The sequence below is a fragment of the Corvus brachyrhynchos genome, unplaced genomic scaffold (assembly GCF_000691975.1).
Source record: "Corvus brachyrhynchos isolate BGI_N302 unplaced genomic scaffold, ASM69197v1 scaffold281, whole genome shotgun sequence".
Lineage (NCBI taxonomy): Eukaryota > Metazoa > Chordata > Aves > Passeriformes > Corvidae > Corvus > Corvus brachyrhynchos.
Genome location: NW_008236509.1, coordinates 3,163,339 through 3,186,699, shown reverse-complemented (window position 1 = coordinate 3,186,699; position 23,361 = coordinate 3,163,339). Strand labels below are relative to the sequence as shown.

Genomic DNA, 23,361 nt, shown 5'->3' with positions numbered 1-23,361 from the left:
AACTGCTATGAAGACATTATTAGAAAATAGCTTTATTTCTTACCCATTATATTACTGCCACCTAATAAAATACTTCAGCTAAAAAATCCAGACTGTTTCAGGAAAAGTCTTGAAGAAGCATCACTGTCAGCACTGTTCAGAGGTGGGAGACAAACAGAAGGGAAGGGGAAAAAAAACAACAAAATTTTAGGTAAAAATCACTCTTACTCAAGTGTTATTAATCAAGTAATCTACTGATTTTTTAATTTAGCATTCTACCCCTTTTCCCCCTTGAATTTTTTTTAGGTGCAGGATTTGGATCTTGGCTTTAAGCACTACACAATATTAAAATACTCTGTAAAATTACTTCAGCATTGTTATGAATGAAGTCTCCCAAGAGAACTGCAAATCATACAATTCTTAGTGCAATTTGTTCAGTGCTTAAAACACTCAAGATTCTCCAGGAAGAGGTTATCTATATTGATGTGTTATATAAAACTCATTAATTACCATAACAAACTTTGCCACCACATTTCAGCACAACCCATGTAACTAAATTAAGGGTAATTCTTTAACATTGCAATGAAAGTAAAAGTTTAAAGAAGACAAATATACAGTCCACTAGAAAAATCATACATCGATCATACTTTGTGCTTTATCATGGTCTTGCTATTTTTTCCTGGGAACAGTGATTGCTTAGCTTGTTTCCTCCATTGTCTCCAGTGATTACTGGAATCACATTTCTAGGGTAAACAAGGTGAAAAAACCCCTCTTTCCCATTGTCCCATTTTCTGTCAGAAAGGTTTGAAGCAAAGTAGGCCTCCCAATAAGTTTTCTAATCCAGATAAGCAGGGCTAAGATATCTGACAGCTGTTTCACGCTCTTCATCATCATCTGAAACAATCAGTACGCATTAGAGAGTACTTTTCCCTTTACAAAGGTGATAATTAGATAACAAGCTGAGATTAAAGTAATTACAGTTAGACAGCTGGCAAGGCAGCACAGTCATGTTGAAATATTGTTGATACTTCAGCATCTGGTTCTAATAACAGCACAGGCTAAAAGATTTTACATTAATTACAGAACATAATTTAATATAAACATATTTAATTACAATTGATGAGCGATAAACTGTTCAAGAATGACTTAACCCCTTACACATGTCAAAATGATTGGAACTTCATATATATCTTTCTACTTCCAGAGCAAGCTACAGTCAGTATGAAAGGTTAGGGATCTCCAATTTTAAGAAAGCTCTGTAACTGGAAAGGTGAATTGTTGATACATTTAAAAAATCTAATTTAAAAACAATTTAAACTGCCAGCATACTACAGAATTCAAGACTGGCTCCATTTAGGCAGAATTGCAGCTAAGCCCAAAATTGCTATCTCAAAAATTCCATAGCAATTGCCACCCAAGCCTGAGGCATCTACAGCTCCCTGGTGCCTGTATAGTTTTCCCAAGGATGCTCTCAATTCCTCTGATCTTATCAATGCTAGGCAACACAGAGCCTTTGCTCCTTCCTAAACCACTTTGGATCCAGCTGCAAGGACCTGCTCCAAGAGTGCAAGGGATGCAAGGGCCCTCCTGTGTATTTGAAAAATTCATTGCATGAGACACCAAACTGTTCTAGTAGTGCTGACCCCGGAAGGTAGTGACCCTAATCATTAACTTTCTCCATCACTCTTGCTCTTGTACTCCTCTCTGGTCTGGTCAGCATTGCGGTTTCCTGTATGTACCTAGGCAAAACTATGTGGGGTTGGGGAGGGCCAAACAAGATCACTACAGCTTGAAAAATGACATTGGTGGTAAAGAAGGGTAGAAATGAGACAAGCTAATTCCTCTGACTAATAGGAAGAAAATGAAGATGGTTGCTTAAGCTATTAGAGAACATCGAAGGAGGCCATAAGGATAGTGAAAGACCTTGAGGGGACAACACTTTGTTCACCCTGGAGAAGAGGAGAGTGAGGCAAGACCTCATTGCAGTTACAACTTCCTCATGAGGGGAAGAGGAGGGGCAGGTACTGATCTCTTACTGCTCCTCACTCTCATGACCTGTGACAGGACTTGAGCAAATGGCATGAAGCTGAGTTGGGAGGTTTAGGTTCTTCACCCAGAGGGTGGTTGGGCACTGGAACAGTGAAGTGGTCACAGCACCAAGCCTGTCAGAGTTCAAGAAGTGTTTGGACAACACTCTCAGGCACATGGTGAGATTCTTGGGGTGTCCTGTGCAGGGCCAGGAGTTGGACTCAATGATTTTCATGGGTCCCTTCCAACTCAGCATATTCTATGGTCATGGTCTGGCCATGCAGGTGTATAAAGAAACTGTTGCCTTTGGTCTCCTGCCTGACAGTCCCCTGAGTCAGAGAACTCTTTGTGTCTTATGTCTCTCTTTGCAGGAATATTTTCATGTTTGCATCCAAAAAAGCCAAAGATTGGATCTGATCAACACCAACCTATTCAAAAATAAAAATCTTCTGATATCTGGGAGTTCTTCATTTGAAAGGATCAAAAATAACCCCCCACAGACAAGAGAGGCTGGGTATGCTGTGATCCTGAAGATGCTATGCAATATGAGCAAGAAAAATTGATAAATGTGCACTAAGCATGTTGCAGAACCCATTAAAGTACATATAAGGCCAAACATGTATTAACTTTGGCTTTCATAAAGAAATAAAGTCAGAAAGGTGAAATTAAAATAATATCAAAAGACAGCATACGTTCTCTAATATAATTTGGCCCTTTTTTTATGAAAATGTAACCTTTTTCCCTCCATCTTCAAACAGGCAAGAAAGAAATCAGCCTGCTGCTTTAGGAAAGAAATAGAAAAAGTAGACCTCAAGCAAAACTACAAACACACATAATTCTCTTTCCCAGGCCAACCATCATTACAGTTATTCACACAACACAGGATGTTTTTGTAGCACACCTTACCTAGTACTGGCCCTGGACGTGCGTAGTGCACAGCCTACGCGGTGTTGAGACAGTTCTAGTTAGCATGGATCTTGCAGTATGTTCAGCCAGCTGTGATATTTCTGTTGAGACTGGAAAATCATCTTTTTATGAACCTAGTTCTCCAGTTCTCTCTCAAAATAGAACGGGCATCTAGTATATCACATAAGTATATACAGGGCTATTGAAAAACAAACAAGCAAAGAAATGTAGCAGAGGTCCTATGAGGTGGTCTATTACAAAAAAAAACCCCAAAACCCAAAAAAGCACATTGAAATATTAAACTTTAGAGAATGCCAGGGAGGATGCTCAGGGGTTTTAGTCCCTTGATTAAAAGAATTGTATGTCTCTTGTGGCTACTAGATCAGAAAAGGTAATTAACAGCTTTTGGAAATTGATGAGCAATTTCAATTTTTATTTAAAAGCTTCTATACAAATCTAGCCCTTTATTTCAACTAGCCTCAGATAATGATAACAGATTTCTTCAAAATAATCCCTGTTGATCTCTTTGCTCCAAACTTCTTTAGCAACATATATTACACTTCCCTGGGTAAAGATATATAGAAAAACTGTATCATTTATCTGTGCTGTAAATCAAACAGCTACCTTTGAAGAGATGCTCAAAATAACAAGCCCTTTGGAAAAGTTAGTCTAGGAACTCACTATGCTTCAATAGAATTAATTCAAGAGAAATCATGAAGAGCTTAATTTCCCCCTCACCTCTTCCCTTACTTTCTAATCACTCTTTTTACAGTTGTGGACAAATGAGTCATCCCACAGATATGGCTAAATGATGGATAGTGAGTGCTACCTACTTGAACAGACTTTTCCTATCACAAGCACTGTTTTTCTGTGTTTCTTTTCTTCCAAAAAAAAACCCCTTCATTTTTGTCCTTGTCTGGGATTCCGCAGCATCAGTGATGTCAACAGAACTGTGACAGTAACTTGTTATCCCATCAACACAGTGCATTAAATAATTTTCTTTGCAAGGCCTCCTTTCTGCCCTACAAAAATAAGTTTTGAAAAAATTTTAAACAATTGAAGCTTTCATGAGGTAAAATTAATCCCAGGTAAACTAGAGTTGCACTTCCATTGGTGGAAAGCAACTTAGTGGAGGACAAATATTAAGTGATTATTTTATTATCTCTTCAAAGTTTCAATTTTTAGAACTTTAAACTGAGCAATAACAGAAAACCCAACATGTGTCAAAAGTGATTTCTAGATAACACTTCTACAGAAAGATTAAATATGTGGTCTGAACAAACTGACAACTTCAATGGATGAGTTTTCGGGAACTGCTTTTAGTTACCTTCAGATTCTTGTCATTATGTGAATTTTGATGTTTTTTTTAAATCTGGAAGGTCAAAACCCAATTATGCTGTTGGAGTTACAGCTTCTCTAAGTGTCTACTTACTCTTGTGAACTACCAAAATCAAATTCTACTTTATACACAGAGGAAACAGAATATATGTTGCTGGTACGTAGCAAGGACTTGACCTCATTACCCTGTGCAAGTGCACCAGCCATTCCCCGACAAGTGATAATTTGTTCCTAGCTTGCACAGTTAGCTTCTCTCAGCAAAAACACAAAAGGAAAGGGTAGATCTTTAGCCTAAAGTGACTGATGCAGAATATACAATAACTTCCTTCAGGTTTTCTGATCAATTTTCACTTAGAAGATTATGTAATCTCACGCTTCATCTTGATCCTATAGCAAGTGGAAGCTGTGCTCGAAAAGAGAAAGGTTATCAGGACTGATGCATTATTCCATTTCAGCATTGCCTCTCATCAGTTAGAACCACTGTGGCCTTGCCCCTAACCTCAGGACAGACAAAGCAAAGGGGCTGAAATACAGAGAGAAGTTACAGTCATCTTCAGCTTGTGAAGGGAAACAGACATTAACTGGGGCAGGAGGAGGAAGAGGAGGTGGTGGGGAGAGAAGGGAAAAAGACAGCCACAGGTAACCTTTTTAGAAGAGGTTCTGGTTAAGGACTTAATATTCATTAACAAAAAGAGAAAAAAATAGAAGCAAAAAACTCAATTTACAAGCCAAGATCACTCACCTTAGCTCATCCAAGACCCTGGTCTTCCCAGTAGTTTCAGGGCAGAGAGGCATCTGAGGATGAAAAATCTGCATTGTGCTATTAATTGTGTTGTGCAGAATCACTGAGGTTCTTCAGCAGGCTTGGCTTTCTAAACACAAATATATAAAAAGAAATTGGGTGTGCAGTGGTATTTCATGGTAGGTGATCACATTTTGATAAAGGATGGTGCATGAAAAAAGAATTTGTCATACTATCTAGGTTTTACTTCCTACAAAATTTAATAGCCGTATAATAAAACAGAGGCAATGTTAATCAAGACAAGTTGGCTCAAACAGGCTATGTTTTTCTTTATGTCACCTCCTGGCAGTTAAAAGATGTTGAGAAATCCTCTTGTGGGGTAGGAAAAGGATAAGATAGGAAATCCTCTGTTTTTTAATGTGGGTCTTTGTAGCACATGAGACATAAGTTAATGCTAAGTATGGAAACCAGAACTGCTCCATGACCAAAGTCACTCATCTCAACCTTCATTCCTAAATCTTGTACAAACACGGGCAGGTCTGTCTGCATGGAGTGCCATATGCCCCAGACATCCTTTTAACAATCCATAAACTACCCTGAGTGTTTCTGTAAGAGCTGGATGAAGTTCCACACATAGGATACGATAATTCAAGTGCTTGTGGCCATATCTCAGGAAGATCTATCACATGAAACAATACAACATATTCAAAAGATTTTGCCTTTTTGGGTTGCTTTTAAACCAAGTAAATAATTGAACCTCCTTAAACAGTGTACACAGACATCTGAGATTTAGCAACCGATTTATGTAACATCTAAGAAAGTAACACCACCATCTTCTCACACTTCAAGCTATACTGATGTCAGAACAACCTGAAAAGAAGAACGTTCACCATCAGATGGTTTTAGGTTCTTGCCTCTGACACACCTACTGGCTCACATGCAAAATATTTTTCACCCCTCTCTTCTCACTCCTCCACATGCTTATTGACTTTATTCTGGCGCTGTTCACTCCTGCTCTCATTCTGGCTCAGGAGGGACAATATTTGTTTTGCCATCCATTAGTTCTCATATCTCATGTGTCTAACTCTTGTATATAAAACCCAAAACACAACTATATACACAGAAAAAACGCAGCCAAAGATCTAAGATTTGACCCTATATTCTGTCTTTTGGCTTTTTTGTTTATTAATCCATTTGTGTCTTCTGGTCATTAATATTTTACTTTGTATTCTTCACATACTGCTGTCTCCCATACAACCTCTGCTTCCAGAGAATTTAAGCATATAGTGAAAGCCAGTGTCTCAACTTCCTTCTCCTCCTCTTCTATTAAAAACAGAAAGCCTCATCCAAACAAACACAAACAAACAAAAAAGAAACCTGAGAACCACATCTGCTCCACGAAGCACTCCAGATGCAATGCCTATTGGCCATGCTGCAATTGTTCTGTGCCACTGCTCATGCCTCTGTAGAGGCTGACATGCTTCAGGGCAGAAATTTCTTTGTCTGGCACATCTACCTTTTGTGAATCGAAGTGTACCCTTGCAGGTGAACACAGGGCACTTTGATGCAGGTAAAAAACCAACTAAACAAACAAACACAGACAAAAGCCACACAAACACAAACAAAAACCCCCCAACTCATACAAACCAGGTCATCAGTATAGATGTAAATAAAAGCCTGGGCTCTGGCAAATAAAATTGAAAGCTTCCCCTACACTGGAGAAATTTCAGATAGGCAAAGGCTATTATATTCACTAAATCCAACAAAATTGAGGGATAAGAGGCAATTTACAAGATTTGAGGAGAGAAGAGATTGAGATTAGATCCAAATGTCCCCAAATTTTGAAGGAGTTCAACTCTAGATCAGTACCTTGCACTCCACGGTAACTCCAGTGCATGTAGTTTCCTCATTGGCTTTTTTCCTGTACAGAATGCACAAGTAATCAGGTCAATCTGCAAGAGAGAACTTTCATTTAATTCTTTAGCTTTTAAAACAGATTAGGACTCCAGGTGGGATTTTAAAAGAGGCAATAGTTAAAAATTAGCATATTTACCATAATAATTTTAAAGCAATTTACATCCATCTTACAGGTTACATACACACTAATGTCCATCCATGTGGACACATCACTGCACTAAAGAAAGAAAAACTGCATGTGTCTGAAGAGTAGTAGGCAGCTTTGATAGACAAGTGCTGCAAGGGCAGTGGGGCTACTTAATAAAAAGTAGCTAAAAAGACAAGCTGGTAGAAGCAGTTGGACTGTAGCACTGCGTGCTAGCACAGTTTGATCTTTTTCATTCTGTTAGAGGTAAAAACCACAGCCCTCAAGAACCTAGAAATAGAGGCTGGAAAACAGATCCATGGCTTTGCTTTTTGCCTTCTTGAGAGAACTATGTTCTACTTTTACAAACAGAAATCCAGCAAGAAAAAGGAAGCTGAAAACACGTATTTGTTTTGATAAATTTATTCATAAGCTGAAATAGTACATTTAAAAAATGTTTTATTTAATTTAATGAAAAAGTATTCATCTTTTTCATAGGTGATAATTAATCATTATTCTGTCATAAACAGAAAAGAAAGATGTACTTATGTAGATTTAACTGAACATTGTGTTAATCACACTGCAGTGACTCAAAACACAAAACCAAAGCAGAGAAGTTTCTTATGCTAAGTATTCCTTTTGCCTTAATACAGGAAAATACAGCCTTAATAAGAAAATACAGCCTTAACATTCCTGAAAGCCAACTCACAATCATATAAATAAACCTTCAATTCAGTTTTACCCAATCCATTTTGACTGAGTTTCACAGCCAGACAGAAGCTGATCAACTGTCATGATGACAGATTTAAATAATTTACACTTATGTTGAATACTAAGGCTTAAAAACTTCTCTGCATGTACAATTTCAGGAACTTGGGAGCAATCGTCCAAGTATCCCAGGCTTTAAGTTAGATAAAACTGTCTGTTGTTAAGTATATATCTTAGCAACAGATAAGGCACAGACCTTGAGCTCTACTCAGGCAAAACATCAGAATTGAAGTGGTGAGAAACAGCAGAGAAGGAGGGACACTGCCAGGGTGGGGAGTAGCTAACACATCTGTACATTTGCCCTTTCAGTAGGAAAAACATGCAGTTTACCTTTTCAAAAGAGCAGTAACCACACGTTTACCACCATATACATTGCTTTCTTCAAAGTGGCAGCCAAGACTTCCCACGAAGCAACTAAATCCAAGGCTAAGGATTACCAATCAAGTAAAACCTTCTACATATAACATTTCTACTTAAACATAGTTAACACAGAAAATGTATGGGCTCAGATATACTACTGTAGGCAGTGTGAAGAAAAATAAAGTTTAGTCATAAAGATATTCCAGGTCCTCATACGCAAAGCTTAATTTTTTTTTTTTTTATAAGATGTATTTTCCCACTTTTCTTCAATTACATGAATAGGAATTCTACATACCTTCCATAATGGAAAAGAGGCTGTGAAGGGCTTAAATACTGTACTTAAATGCCTTTGAGTGGGTACACTAGCATGGCTGATCCTATAGAAATCTATAAATTAATTTACAGGCCTTCAAGAGCCCAATAATGGCTCCAATTCAGCAGTCATATGATTAATATCACCAATCCACTCCTAGATTTTATTTCCATCCTATTTAGGGAAAATATACAAGCCAATCTGACCCAGTTCATTCTTGCTTGAAGCCTCCAGAGAATTATGCACAGATCTATGACATGAAAAAAACTAATTTAAAAAGAGATTAACATGCAAATCTGGTTTGAATTATTCACTTTATAGCATTTATATTTTTCAAAAAAAGTTGGGCAACACATAGGCTGTGTTTAGAAAAGGGCCTGTATGTCTGCCTTCGTGCATCTCAGAAACAACTACTGCAACATTTCCCATTTTCTTAAACTGAATGATGTATGAAAATCATACAAAAATTGTGGCAGATGGATTTTTCCCCAAAGGTAATGCCTCATTAAATAAAGGAAACAAGAGAAAAAAGAATTTGGGCTGAAGATCTCATTCTAGAAGTAGAATGGTGGTAGTTTGGCCTGGACACAACCCTAATGACTTCAGCAACTTCACCGTGTCCACTGCAGCCCAGTCACTTAAAGACAGTGGAAGAGACCGGCACTGGGTAGGAAGTATTCATTCAGTCAACATGTGCAATAAAAATGAGCACAAAGCCACAAAAAGAAAGTGGGAAAAGTGATTTTAAAAGAGTCCAAAATCATGGTCTCTATCAACCTAAGTAAGTCTTGGTCTTTCTAAGATAGTCTACTTAGTCTGTATGAGACACTGAATGAATTGTAGTAAAATTAAGGTGCTTGGGGATAAAATATTACAGAATGGATAAAACTATTATCAACTACAGCTGTGTGACTATTCTTTCAAAATTCTTATCCCTCCCCCAATATCTAACAGCAAAATGTCTAATTGAAATAAATAAATAAATAAATACATACATACATACATACATACATACATTTGCTGGGGAACTGTTCTTCACCAATCTGTTGGTTGCCATCACTCTTTCTACATCTTCAGTCCTAAAGATGGTTTTGGACACCAAGACACCCAAATCCGATGTCTACTCCCACCCAAATCAGATAGAAAATCAAGTCTGTGTGTGTGTACGTGTATATATATATATATTTATACCCACACCCCCACGTACCCCCAACGTATATATGTGTGTATATGCATATGTGCATATGCACATACATATGTGGCATATGTGTACATGTCTGTATATGTATACACACAGAAAATTTGCATGAGAGTATAGAGCAAGTAGAATTACCTGACAGGCTGAGGATGACAGTGCTGGATGATATTCTAGACACTGGATATATAAATTAAAATACTAGAAATCAAAAAGGAGCTCACTGATATTTTGTCCGCTATTTCACCACCATTGACACAAATGTAGGAGAGAGCAGTCTCAGCCAACATCAGGCACAGTCCTGTTCTTGTTTTTTCGAGTTCTTTGCTCTCCGGACACTCAAGAGAGTAGCAACTTAACAGTGACTGCCTGGAACAGAACCAGGCAGTGAGAACCAGACTTTTGCTGAGATGGCCTTAACAATTTGAGCAAATGCTGTGTGAGTGTTGGTTGTGGTCTTCTCACTCTATACCTGAAAATCAGCAGCCTATGCGTATTACACCCTGAGAGCACAATACATTTGATTACTGAAACTGCAGAGCCTGACAAGATCCCACAGCTGAGAATGGTGAATCTGACATAAGGATCACAAAATTGATGCCTGTCCCAAACCAGAATGTTTTTCAGAAAAAGTCACCTCCTTTGCTTCCTCAAGGACACAATTAAATCACCCTTCATTATCTGAAACCTAACCAAGTACTGCTCCCCCAAGCTGTGAAAATATAACAGAAGAGATGTTCTCATTGAAACTTAAAACCTAGGCTCAATGGGATAAAGAACCAGGAAAATAAAGATGGCACATAGCCCTAAACAGGCTTTGCCAGATAGAAAGCCACTACTAGCACATATTAGAGCTTGCATGAGTAGCTCAGATCAGGTGAAACTGAACCAAGGCAAGGCTAAGGAAAACATGCTGAGCAGTTCAGATCTACTTTGCTCAAGTGGTCTTGACCAAAGGTGCATCCACAGAGTTGGTTAAACTGGTTAACGACTGAGCTATGCAGTACTACTTTTGACTCAGGATGCCCACACAGTCTTAAGATGTCATTGTCCATAGATGCCACTGCCATTTCCAGTTGGCTAGAGGATCATAAACTAACAATCAGGCATCATGAGTAATTAGGATTGTGTTTGCATTGTACAGGAGCCAAGCTTAGCACACCCAGTACAACCAGTGAAAGGCTTCTCTAGAGCTGATCTGACTGCTCACAGAATATAAGGTAGCTACACAAAACTGGATCAAACCCCATTACTCATCTTCTTTCCAAGTTGTGCATCATACCAAAAGACTGAAGACTAAGTGGCATTTTCTGGAAACAGTCAAACTTCAGATAGTCAAATTTCAAAATCTTTGTATTTTATTTTCTCTGTTAACTTCTAAATATAAGTATCAACATCAATTCAGTAAGACTTGCTGAAGTGAAAGAGAGTAAAGGTTTATTTTAAATCTATTTTGTGGCAGAGATAAAGTGGTAAATTTAGGATGGAATGTTTTCATAGAGACATTGGACTAGTGGAAAGGCAAGGGAGCATTGGGAGTGACCTTATCCTTGAAGCTGTGCTTTGGGAGCCTTGGAGCTGCAGAGCACAGCCTGGCAGTCCACAGAGGACCTGAGGAGGGCTGCATAGCAAGCTGCCAGGAAAAACAGGGAACTCCATGCCTGCCTCAGAGCACAAAGGGACTCGCTACATAGCTGTGAGCAATCCCTAAGGTATTAAATGTCTACCTGTGAGCAATTCCCCAGGTGTTAAATCCTTGTATTGGGCAACCTCGCATGTTTCTGACAGACCAAAGTGGCCTGAAAACAGAACTGAGACTCCAAGAATGAACAGTGCCACACACACAAAAAAAGTGTAGAGTTCTGATAAATGCCACTGCAGGCATGCAAATCCAAATAGATATTAATTATTCATTTTGTTAAGTTTAAGTGTATCTAGTGGAGACACAGCATTGTGAAATTAGGAATGATTAAGAATATAGGTTATTTCCAAAGATATGTCTGCCAATGGCCCACATGTTTTTCCTAAGTGTTTGTGTATATATATTAGCTGCATACATTTCCAAAATGATAATACCTACATTAAAATATTAATCACCTGAATAGACTTAAGCCACATACTCAGTAATTTATCTGCTAGAACAATTATACATCTAATACCTTTATTAGTGTGGTGAAAGGGGTTCCAAGTTAAAGGCTGAAACTCTTTATCTTTTCTGAAATATACAAAGCCAAAATGGAATGGCCTATTAATATTAAAGGACAGCTACTAGTAAAAGTCAGATAGTTCAAAGTTAAGTAGAATGATCTGTTGTCCCTAAGCACTGATACACATATTCCCAGTAACATCTAAGAACCTATCTGTTCTAACCTCCACTGAGCAGTATTGTTGCTAATTGAACATGGAGAGTGGGTTTGTTCCATCAGATGTGTTCATTTCTTCTAAGAACACCCTATGGAATATCAAATGTACTAAATATAGCTGTCAACATTAAAAGCCTGCAACTGGAAAGTGCTATTAAGAAGCTAAGTGTACTTCACTTGGCATTATAAAGCCAAAGCCCTCTTTAAAGATACATCATGTTATTAGAGACTATTCACGTTAATGCAAAAATCATCATTCTTAATATATTTTACAAGACATGTCTAGGGTACTTCCAGGCTCAAGAGTTCCTCAATTTCTCCCATTTACTGGTAATTATATAAATGAATCAATAGTGTTTCAAGGAGGACAAAGAGAGAACTGTAGCAAATCCATACACTCACTTTCCGCTGCACACCGGCTGTTTCCAGGTAAAGCTTCAAAAGCAGAAATGATACAACATCTGTAAATATCTGCCAACTTCTTTCACTATTGTATTTACCATTGCAGTGTCTAGGTAAATAAATTTTCAAAGTATTATAGGTTTTTTAAGAAACACTGAGAGATTCCTGGGAAAGCCTCTGCTCAGTAACTAGTAGAGGGTATTTGCCTTCCTCAATGCAAATACACAGGATTGATGGTGGGAAGGAAATAATGCAGAAATGGAAGCACAAGAGAATCTAGAAATAGCTAAGCCTGAGGAAAAGGCTAAAATCACAAGCATTGTCCCTATGGTATAAGCAAAAGTCTTGATTACTTTCAGAGGATTCTTTGCTTCTACCTCTACAACTCCATCCAAATTAAAGCACTCCAGTGATACTGTTTGAGAGCAAAATTAAACATGTAGCTGGTACTTTGGTCTGTGTCAGAGAAGACTCACAAACGTGGTGGAGGCTTTATTCATTTAAGAATACTGTAGTTAAGCACCCCTAGTAAATGTAATAACGTAGAATACTTCGGGCAAATTATATTCACTTACCACAACTCCTACTACATACCCCTCTGTTGGTCCTAAAACATGCAAGATTCTTTTCAAAGACATGTGATTTCTAGCAACATGTTGTTAAGCACAGCAAACATTTTGTGCATCTCCCTTAACTGACCCTTCCCTTTCGGTTTGTGGAAATTCGTATAATTTCAACCATTTTATTTCTACCCTACATAATGCAATGAGATCACTAGCTTATTCTAAAAGTAACTCAAATTAAACACAAAATGTGCTTCCAGAAAATCCACCCCCTTCAACAACTCTTTAATGAACAACAGGCAATCTTATCTTAGGTAACAGGATAGCTACTCAAATTAGAGAGTAAAATTAGCCCAGGTATAAAACAACATATAGATTGTGGTCAACAGTCTAAATTCAAGTACAGTCCGCACAAACCTGAGAAGTCTCAATTCTAACAAGCCAGATAGATAAATAAGTTACTAGATCACCTATTACAAATCAGTAACAAGAGCCTCTCAGAAAATAATATTTTCCACTCTATTTAAATTGGGTCAGTTTAAAATACCATGAGCGCCAGAGAACACTAATGTCTTTTCTAGAGTTCAGAATACTGTTTGGCAGAGCACTAATAAAAAATTAACTAATTCTGGCCTTTACCATAGTAACAGAAACTTTCATGTTAATAATGTTAGGGTGGTCTAAAAGTGAAAACATACACATAGCAAAACACAGTAAACTGACTGAAGGAAAACTAATTTGTTTCTCTAGATAAAGCCTGTGTAATATTCATGTCTGAAGTTAAACACCAATATTGTTCTTCTAACCAAGACTGATCCAAGAAAATCAAAATCATAATAATAAAGAATCGATGTGAAGGAAAGAACAAGCACTACAAAAGCATAAACTACCATCCAGAGAAGATTTCTCCGTTGTTTACTCTGCAAAGCGCACATTATGAGAGCCAAATCCCACAGGCCTTGTTTTTGTCAAAGTTCCTACCAAGTTCAGAAGCCATTTTGCCTACTTTTTGCTCATCCAGGAACAATAAATGCAATCTTTTTGTGACACACAGCAGAACCCTCTTATGTAGCTCATAGTCTCTTCATGATTGCTAGCTGTCAGAGAGCAGTGACTTTTGTATGGCCGTGATTTTCCCATTGCAAGCACTCGCTGAGGAATAGTCAAACTCTGATTAGATATTACAAAACCTTCTCAGAAGGCTTTCTGAACCACAGCCAGTGGGATTCCCTGCAGCATTAAGGCCAGTCTTGCTCCCACTACGGTCTGTGGGACTTTTGCCAAGGATGTAAGTGGCATTATAACTGGTCTCCAACAGCAGATATTACCCATCACTCTCAAGACTTGATTAAAGACCTACCCACCTGCAAATATATAATAAATAAAGAGCTAATTGCATAATTAATTACAAAGGCTTTTAATCCACAATAGACAACACCATAGGTTTTAGGTAGCCCACATAAAGCAAACTATTCATTAGATCAGTATTTGCTTGATATCAGTTTACAGGGAGATTGCAGAGGGATTCATTCGAAAGACACATATTTTCAAGAACCAGAGAACACAACAGGAAGAAATAAAATGAAGTGAAATCAAAAGAATACCACCACAGCCTAGACCTACAGGCAGAAATAATTTCATACTGTGTACACAGCCTTCCAGCCAAGGTTTTTTTAATCATATATGCCTGATGGGCAGTGATTTTGAATAGTAAGTGCAGTGCTGCTACTAGACTTTTCTTTTTCCAAGGCACCAGGCGGAGATGTAGCAGTGTACACAAGTGGGGTGTAAAGTCAATGGGATAACATTTTCCTAATTATTTTCTGCTTGAGGTTTACATCACATACACAAAATGAGATCAGCCGGGACTTGCCTCTCTAACAAATCACTCAGACTTAAACATTGCTCAGATAAACAAAAGGGGGGGGCAAGGCTGAGAAAAGGCAGAGAAGTGCTTCTTCAGTCACAGTTGCAAGGAACAAAAACCTGGAGGGGGAAAAAAGCTGTTGGACCGCCACCAAATCTCCCCCCACTAGAGACAAGAGCCCATCTGCTGAGCTCTGCAACTTAGCTTTAACTACCATTCAACTCGCGTCTCTGCAGAGATCAATCTACAGAGCTGGCAGATGGACCCCTGCTTCCCTGAGTCGCTGTGTTATTTGTTTAATAAATTTAATTAATATCCATACTGCACTGGATTGCTCCCAGAAAGGGGGCTGCCGCTCTCTCTTTCCCCGATAGCAACATGATGAGTGATTTCCCAGAAAAGACCAGATAACAGTACCCCCAGGCCATTGAAAAATTAAAAGTGCCATGTGCTTACATTACTTCGCATGTATTAATTTTTGCACTGCACTAATTTGTTCTTGAAGCCTATTTTAACTTTATAAAAGTATGGGATTTTGAGAAAGTCATAATTCATTTTGGTTTATATCAGTTACAAAATTAATTGGAAAGGAAAAAAGCATCAAATCTAATTGGATTTCCAAAAATTTTATCTATTTGCAAGAAAGAAACAAATTGTTAATGAGAGAGTCTCCTCAGGCAATATATATTGTCACAGTTTCTGCCAACAAGTTATAGGCATTCAGGGTCATGTTGGACATGCTTTCCTTTAATGCTTAGGAGCACACTTATTTTAACCAATAAAGACATATTCAGCCCACATAAAATAATTATTAAAAGTATGAAGGATGAAAGAAAATAAAACTACTAACAAATTTTTACAGCAAAAAGCACAACAAAACACATGCTATGATATTCCAGCAGCAAGAGGAAGCATAAAATATGCACAAGTGTTGGGAACAAAAATGTTGTCTTCAATATTAGCGTTTTATATTTCCTGCATTTAAAGTTTTTAGTTTTTCATCCTAAAAAATGAAACTGAGTCTTAATCAAGAAAATTATTTCAGTCAAGCCTATTTAACTCCTAAAGTTGTGTTAAATTGATACCTTCTCCTTGGACCCATTTCCTTATTAACTCACCTTATGGCTGGAATATTTCACCCTGGTGCTGATGAGCTCAGCTCCAACAGCAGGTGTCCTAGTGGACAGTCCAGGCTTGCCAAAGTTATCTTCAGCATCTAACCTTTCCTAACACCTTTTTCCAGAAGTAGCTGTGGCAGGAAAGGTTAAGCACACCTAAACACTTGTCTCCACCTCTGGGGAGGGGAGGGTGAGAGGTACCCATCCCTCAGGTCAGCCAGCACACCTGCTCCTGGGACCAACTCTCTGGTCCATTCCATTTGAAGCCAGCCTTATTTATTCAAATAATGAGTTTCAGTATGAGGTCTTTGCTAGTTTAGGTGATTATGAGTGAAGCAGGTTAAGCAACAATAAGACACAATTCTGCACACAAATCAAGAGAGGCATTTAACAGCTTTAGTTAACCACCGCTCTCTCCCCGGTCTCTTTCTGGTAGGCTATCCCCACACATTAACCTTCTCCACCACTGCTGCCATTTCTATAGTGAATGTCTGACTTTACCTTCAGAAAGCAACACAGCCAGAACAGTAGTGACCATGGGTGTTCTGTCACCATCAAAAACAGCAGTGAGAAAAGTCAGGAAATAAGGGCTGGTACACTTCAGTGGTGTCCAAAAAGCAATTGCCTTCTATCTCCAGGGTGACATTCACTTGTTGAGAGAGGATCCAGGAAGGCAGCCCTGCATGGAAGGGGGAACAAGTGAAAATACCCACTAAACCCAGCTGAAGACCCTCTATGAACTCGGGCAATGCATTTGCAGCTCCTAGAGAAGTGGAAGCAGGGCCAGCCTCGGGACACAGAGCTAGGCAGTGTCCCCATCCACAACAAAAAAAGAGGTGTTAGAGAATTAGAGCTGCTCCAAGGGTAAGTTTGGGGAGTTCTTTTCCTTACAGACCTCACTGAGAGTTTCAAAGAGGTGTTTAATACAAAAATAACCTGTACAGCGCAAAAAAGGTTGGCACTAGTATTGATACGGGGTTTTTTTGCAGCGCTGGGCCATCTGACTGAGTTCTGAAAGAAATTAAGTTTCCTCTTGAGTATAACATCTAACCAATCTTTTCTCTCATATCTCTAACTTTGTAAAAAAATTACAAAGTCAAGTGACAAGCAAATGACTGGCTACCAAATATTTACACAGCAGCTTTTATTCATTAACGATCCTGTAGTTTTTATAAAACTATTATTTATCAATCCTGTCCTGCAAGCAGGGAAGCTGAGATAGCAACTTGCCACAGTCACCCCCCTCCTCAAGGTCAGTGGTACAGCCAAGAGCAGAGCCCTTATTCACTCACTCATGCCCTGCAAAAGATCATAGTAAGTAGTTGGAGTCGTGAATATAGTGAAAATCAAAAATAAGGGAGGCTTTTTAATCAGAATCTGCATTTCAGATTTCATTTCAGAGATGGAAAGCAGGAAGTACTGCAGAGCAAGTCATCAATATGGTCTATTCTAGTAATTTCATGAACTTGAAAAACAGGTACTTTGTGTACACAGCATTGCATCGCCCAGAGTAACTGCCACTCTTACACAGGGGCAGGTTTAATACCCCAAGGATTGGAAACCCTCCCTACAGCCACAAAGCAGTCATTGCACACTGTTAGTCAAAATTTCATGCACCACAGCCATGACTAGTGAAAGCCTGTGGAGTGAGGGCACAGTCTGTCCTTTGTACAGAAGACACCAGTGGCTTCTTTGCCAGGAAATGCTGGGAGGCTGCAGCCCCTGTCTATTAAGAGAGACATGCAATGGACTCCCCATTTCCCATAGGCTGTGAATGCCTCATCACTTGTGACTTGACTTCGAAGAGAAGTTTCCAGCTCTGTTTTTCACTGCCTTGGCAACCTCATTTCCTTACTATGATTCAGTTTTGTTTGCCAAAGGGAGGCTGGTCATTTGTTCTCTCATCATACTGAGCTGCCTTGATATGATTAACTTCTTTTTTTTAAGCCTCATTTCTCCCTCCATAACATTTTCTGTAAATTGTTATTTATCATCCTCTGATGAAAGCTGAAATGAAAAATGTACTGAATGATTTTAAATATTTTATTTCCCAAAATAAAATTAGAATAAGTTTTTAAACACTGCAAGGAAAAGGGGAAGAAGAAAACTTTGTATTTGATGGAAAATTCCGATTGTGACCACATGACTGTTCTTTTGGGAGGGGCAGGATCCTTATGGAGAGGGATTTACATTTTTTTGATTTTGTCAATGTGTCCCCGAAAACTATCAACAAATCAGCATTAAGGGTTTACTTGTAAAAAAAAAAAAATCAGAAGTTTCAGATGTCAGAAAAGGAAATTCATTTTAATGCAATATAAAGATCAATATTCTTTAAATGAGAATCATGCAGCTAGATCCAGGACAGATTTCTTGATCCAAATTTTGCCTACATTCGTAGCAGTACTAATTTTCACAACCTACCACATACTCATAATGGTATATGAGTTAATCAGACTACATCTGCCTAAATTTATTTTCAGGTTCTCAATGATATGTTATTAATTGAAAGACTAATTCATCTGACAGCCATTAAAGACACACAATAACATTATTCATATTCCCCTGTGAAGTTATGTGCATATAAAATATTGAAGTAAACACAGAAAAGCAGTCGCCTGTGTAACAGATATACTCTAAAACCCACATGAGCTGCTTATAAGACATTAAGACATAAATCTCTTTAACAGATTTATATGTGACCTTAGGTTTTTTTCCCCCAACAAAAATTCAATGTGCTATTACATCCAGGAGTGCATAGTCCTTTCCAAGTTGTTTTCCTTTGCAAATCTCAAAACACTAAAATGACAAGAAAAGTAGGGTTACTATTAAAAAGGTGGAGCAAATGCTGAAAAGTTAAAGTGTAGCTAATGTGACTCTTCTATATAAAGCAAGCATGCAAGCCTGAAGCCTACCAGAAAACTTACATCAATATGCACTGCATTTTTCCTGTGAAAATTTGCCTTACATGAGCAAATGTAAGGCAGATTTGCTTTACATGAGCTATACAGACTAACAGGGAGGTATTATCCTCTTGGATTGTAATACACAAGCAAAAAGTTATTTGTAAAAGTAAATGGATAACACTCCTAACCTCCCCTCTCTCTTTTTCCAAATCAAACGCGATAATGCAGCTTCTAGAACAATGAGAAAAGTACTTTTCTTTCAGTATACCCATGATGTTATGGTTTTTATGTTTTGTTGCTTAGTGGGCTTCATGTGTGTTTGTTGGCTTTTCAAGTATTTTTCTTTATTTTTACAATTTCCAAGTCAACAGAGGATTTCAAGTTAACTGTAATGTCATTCATCTGTTACTAAAACCTTATCTAAGTTTAATGATAAATTTCAGTCAAGTGAAGAAATGCTATCACTGCTTATCAGTTTACTGTATTAATGTATGTATTAAAAAACCCACTGCATGTCTGATTCCTGGGCAAAGTCAAGAAGATCATAAGAGGAGCTACTGCAAAGGCTCCGGGTCACAATGCACTTTAATAAAGAGAGGCAGAAATTGTGGGTCAGATTAGGGAGAAAACATGCAGCACTTCAGAACACAATCCAGCAGCCCTTTCCTTTGATCTCATTTTGAGCAGATCACCTGGAAGGTGTGTAAGAGCTGCCTCTCCTCAATCACCTGATGCTACCAGCTGCTAGAGGAAGAGGGGGTCCCATCATTACCATCTCTGAGTACATCTTTTATTTAGTTACTATTTTGGACAGCACTGCTAAACAAAGGAGTATTTTCCAAAGGCTCACATAACACTTCCAATCTAAGGTCAATCGCCAATTCAAACAAAATAGCTAGTGGAAGGTCTTGCCAAGAAAAGGAAGCTCTGTCTATCCTCAGGGCAGGGAGGTATCACCAACATGAAAGGTTAGCAAAACATGAGTTTGAGACGGCAACTGAAGCTTCAAGCTGATCTCTCATCACACTATCAAAGATAGAGAATTAACTTCTTTACCTAAAAAAGAAAAATAAAGGAGAGCTTCTAATACCCAGACACTGCAATTACAATATGATAACTGACAAACACAATGGGTATGCTTTGACAAGATGACAAATATATATTGATTGTTGTTTAAAATATCAGCTAGAAATTCTTTAGGTGTATCTTCCAGTGACAAACGGACTTTTAGAGATCAGAAATCATGGCAAAATTGATGAAATTGCTTTGTGTGGAGTCCAGCTGCTTAATTCTACCAAAATCAAAGGAAAACTAGCTAAAATTAAAAGCCTTAAAAGGCTGAAGAGGGTCCTTTGAGGTCATGCTCAAGCACAAGGCATCTAAGGCTGACTTGGAATTCTGTTGCTTGGAGAGCTGCTAAGTGGGCACTTAATTACATGTTCAGAAGGGAACATATTACCTTAACTGCCTCAGTCACATAACAGGGGTGAGGAAACAAGCCAGTAAGAGCAATATTACTTTTCCTAGATGTTGTTGACCCCAGTTCTTTTTAAACTCGGATTCACTCCAAGTTAGACTCACCAATAAAGGGAGGAAAGAAGAGGTGAGAAAGAGAAGAAAAATCAATCCCATGTTCCAAAAGCTCCACACAGAGGCTGTAACTAGAAGTGAATAACCTGGAGCTTCTGAAATAGTCATTGACAGTTAATTTCTAGCACAGATATCAAGGAAAACTTTTGCTGAGGTCCAGTGAGTGGGCATTACACCACCTGGGAGACGAATCATCGTTTGTAGAACTCAAGTGCACTTAATAAGGATGAGCTCATTCTAATAATGCAATCTGACAGGCTGACATTCCCTCTTACTGACTTTTGAGGTCACTCAGTGAATTTCTACATAACTGGGTTTTCTCTTCCATGGTCTACTAATATACTGAACCACAAACTGAATTCTACTACTGAATTACACCAATGGTGCTAAGTGATCAAAAACTGTAGAGGAAGCTTCAGAAAGCACATGTTCCAAGACACAATTCTGTGGGAAAGCATCCTAATTCACAACTTTTATGAAGACAAGGGAGCATCAAAGTGCCCAAACAGAATACAAGATTCCCAAATTCTTTTCTGCCACAACCAGAAAAAGAACCCATGCAGCATTGTTGGTAGGCAAATATGATTCTGTGATATTATTTTGATTCATCCTCCTATCTGCAGATTATTCAAGCAGTTATGCTTCCAGAAGGCCTTCAATTAAACCTATATAACTATGCAAAACTTGTCATCATGATGCCAAGAAAATAATGCCCCACATTTTGGGCCTGAACATGACATCTGAATCTAACTCCAACAGTAGAGCAGCTCAGACATTTGGAAATCCAACTGCATTTCAGCTAAGCCTAAACTTTACTGAAGTATCTAAAAGAAGTTTAAAAATGCTGAGGTGTAACTACAGCTAATTGTTGCATGCCACTGTTGCTGAAAGAAAGAAGTAACGCCTATACTTCAGTGAGTCAATCATGCAATGGAAGGAGAAAATATTCTTTGTGTGTGTAGGGGATGTATATTTTACATGCAGGAGAGAATGTAAACAGAAAGTCTAAAGGCCACCAGAGCTTTTTTTGCAGTTCTGTTGAGCAACTTACCCCACCATGTTTGGTGTGAATTAACACTATTCAAAAAATTTGATTCTAGTGCAAAAGATTTTCAGTCTGGGGCATTTCAGATTGCACAATTTTTGAAGTCAGTGACAAGTCATAATATTCCACATACACTTAAGAGCTCAAAGAGCACCATCACAACCCACTGTGTTAACTACAAAAAAAATTGGTAATTTTATGTAAAGAAACTGATGCTTACAGTGGGTTTATTACAAACATTTTTTTATAAGTCAAGGTTTCTTTGTTCACAGTTCATGCTTGCAAGGACTCCTTCATCAGTTATTTAAGACTACAGCTCAAACAGAAGAAATACTGCAGAAGTAGCAGAACTGCCAATGAATTTCTACGTTGCCAACCAGGTAGTTATTACAGACTGCAAATCAACATGCCTCAACTTACCCTCTGCTGTAGTAAGATGTGTTCAACTGTACATTCAGCCATGCTCCATTCTCCCTATTTATTTCTTTTTAAGAGGGAAACCTTGGTTTTTCTCCATCAGGTCCAGACTGAGTGAATAGTGGCTGTTCTTATGATTCAGAAACATCTATCTGCTCAGAAGTAATTGAGACAGCTATGGTATTTTGTGTAAACCTTTGAAATACCAACATGTGATAGTCTTCAGTCATACAAGGAACTAAAATGAATATTTTCTAGAGGAGGAAGACCCACCACCAACCTCTTCAGCAAATTCCCTGCCTTTCTGCTCTGAGTTTCCTTTCTTTTGGACAATGATATTGTGAAGACTGGAGGCTTGAAGGACTCCACAGCTTTCCCATGGGATATCTGGCCAAACAGTAACCTGAAGCTCAATATGACAACATGAATACTGTTGGTTTAAAAACATAATAATAGAAAGGGGCAGCTAAAACCATAAGAAAACAGAATAAACCTTTTTGCAACAAAGCAGATATCATCACTCTTTTATTATTTGTAAGTGATACAGCATCAGGTAAACTGTTTCACACTGCCCAAAATTAATTTCACACTGAATAACCTGACTAAATGTTTCCTGTCAAAAACTAATTTTTGCAAAAGGCACTATGTGATCTACACCATTTTACTCAAACTTACAATAAAACAATATTATCATTCCTCGAAATGTAAGTTTTCCCATTTGAAGTATTTACAGGTCATTACTGGGTGACCATTAAATACTTTATTTGGCAAGAACAAAGTAGTTGGATATCTTCTAAATGTTGGATGAAAACTAAACAATGGATTCCACTAATCTGAACAGTGACTGGGACAGAGGAGCAAAGTTAGCTTCAAAAAAAAAATCACTCTAAAGTCTCCAGTATTATTGTTTGGCACTCACATCACCATCACCCATATACCATCCATCATCCCATCTCCAGCTCAAAACACTTCCATTCTAGAGAAAAAAACTGTAGTTTTATGCAACAAAGCTATACAAATCTTGTGTGTATTTGATAATATACTGCTATTATCGGGCAATAATTCCCTAAACTTGGACTACAACAAACAGACCAGGAAAAGTAGCACTAACCTTCATAAATTCAGCCTAGTTTTGTACAATCTGATGTTTTCTGAGCACTAAGCTTTTCTATTTGTGGAAGTGCCACAAATAATGAAGTGCATTTACTATTTACTCCAAGTTTCTATTTTCCCTTTAAACCAGAACACTTTCCTGATTTTAGTTGGTGGATATATCCACTTTCATTCAACTGCTGATTCCTTCCTCGAGGTCCCATCTTCCTGACCACACTAGGACCCTGAATATAATTGTATAGGACCTGCTGTGCTCTGTAAGATGAACCAAAAAAAAATATCCCAATGTACATCCCCAACAGGCAAAAAG

At 38.1% G+C, this 23,361-nt stretch overlaps 1 long non-coding RNA gene across 2 annotated transcripts in view; it reads right to left on the bottom strand.

Moving 5' to 3' along the window:
- The window catches only part of LOC108444722, a 79,676-nt gene that overhangs the window by 37,690 nt on the left and 18,625 nt on the right, over positions 1 to 23,361 (bottom strand). The window contains exons 2-5 of one of the 2 annotated variants that reach the window (XR_001859374.1): positions 6,863 to 6,945; positions 4,994 to 5,123; positions 2,914 to 3,023; positions 44 to 132 (exon numbers count right to left, since the gene is read on the bottom strand). This is a non-coding gene — a long non-coding RNA (uncharacterized LOC108444722). Of the gene's footprint in view, positions 1 to 43; positions 133 to 2,913; positions 3,024 to 4,993; positions 5,124 to 6,862; positions 9,640 to 23,361 lie in introns of those variants that run through there. The other variant, XR_001859373.1, reaches the window with a different exon arrangement.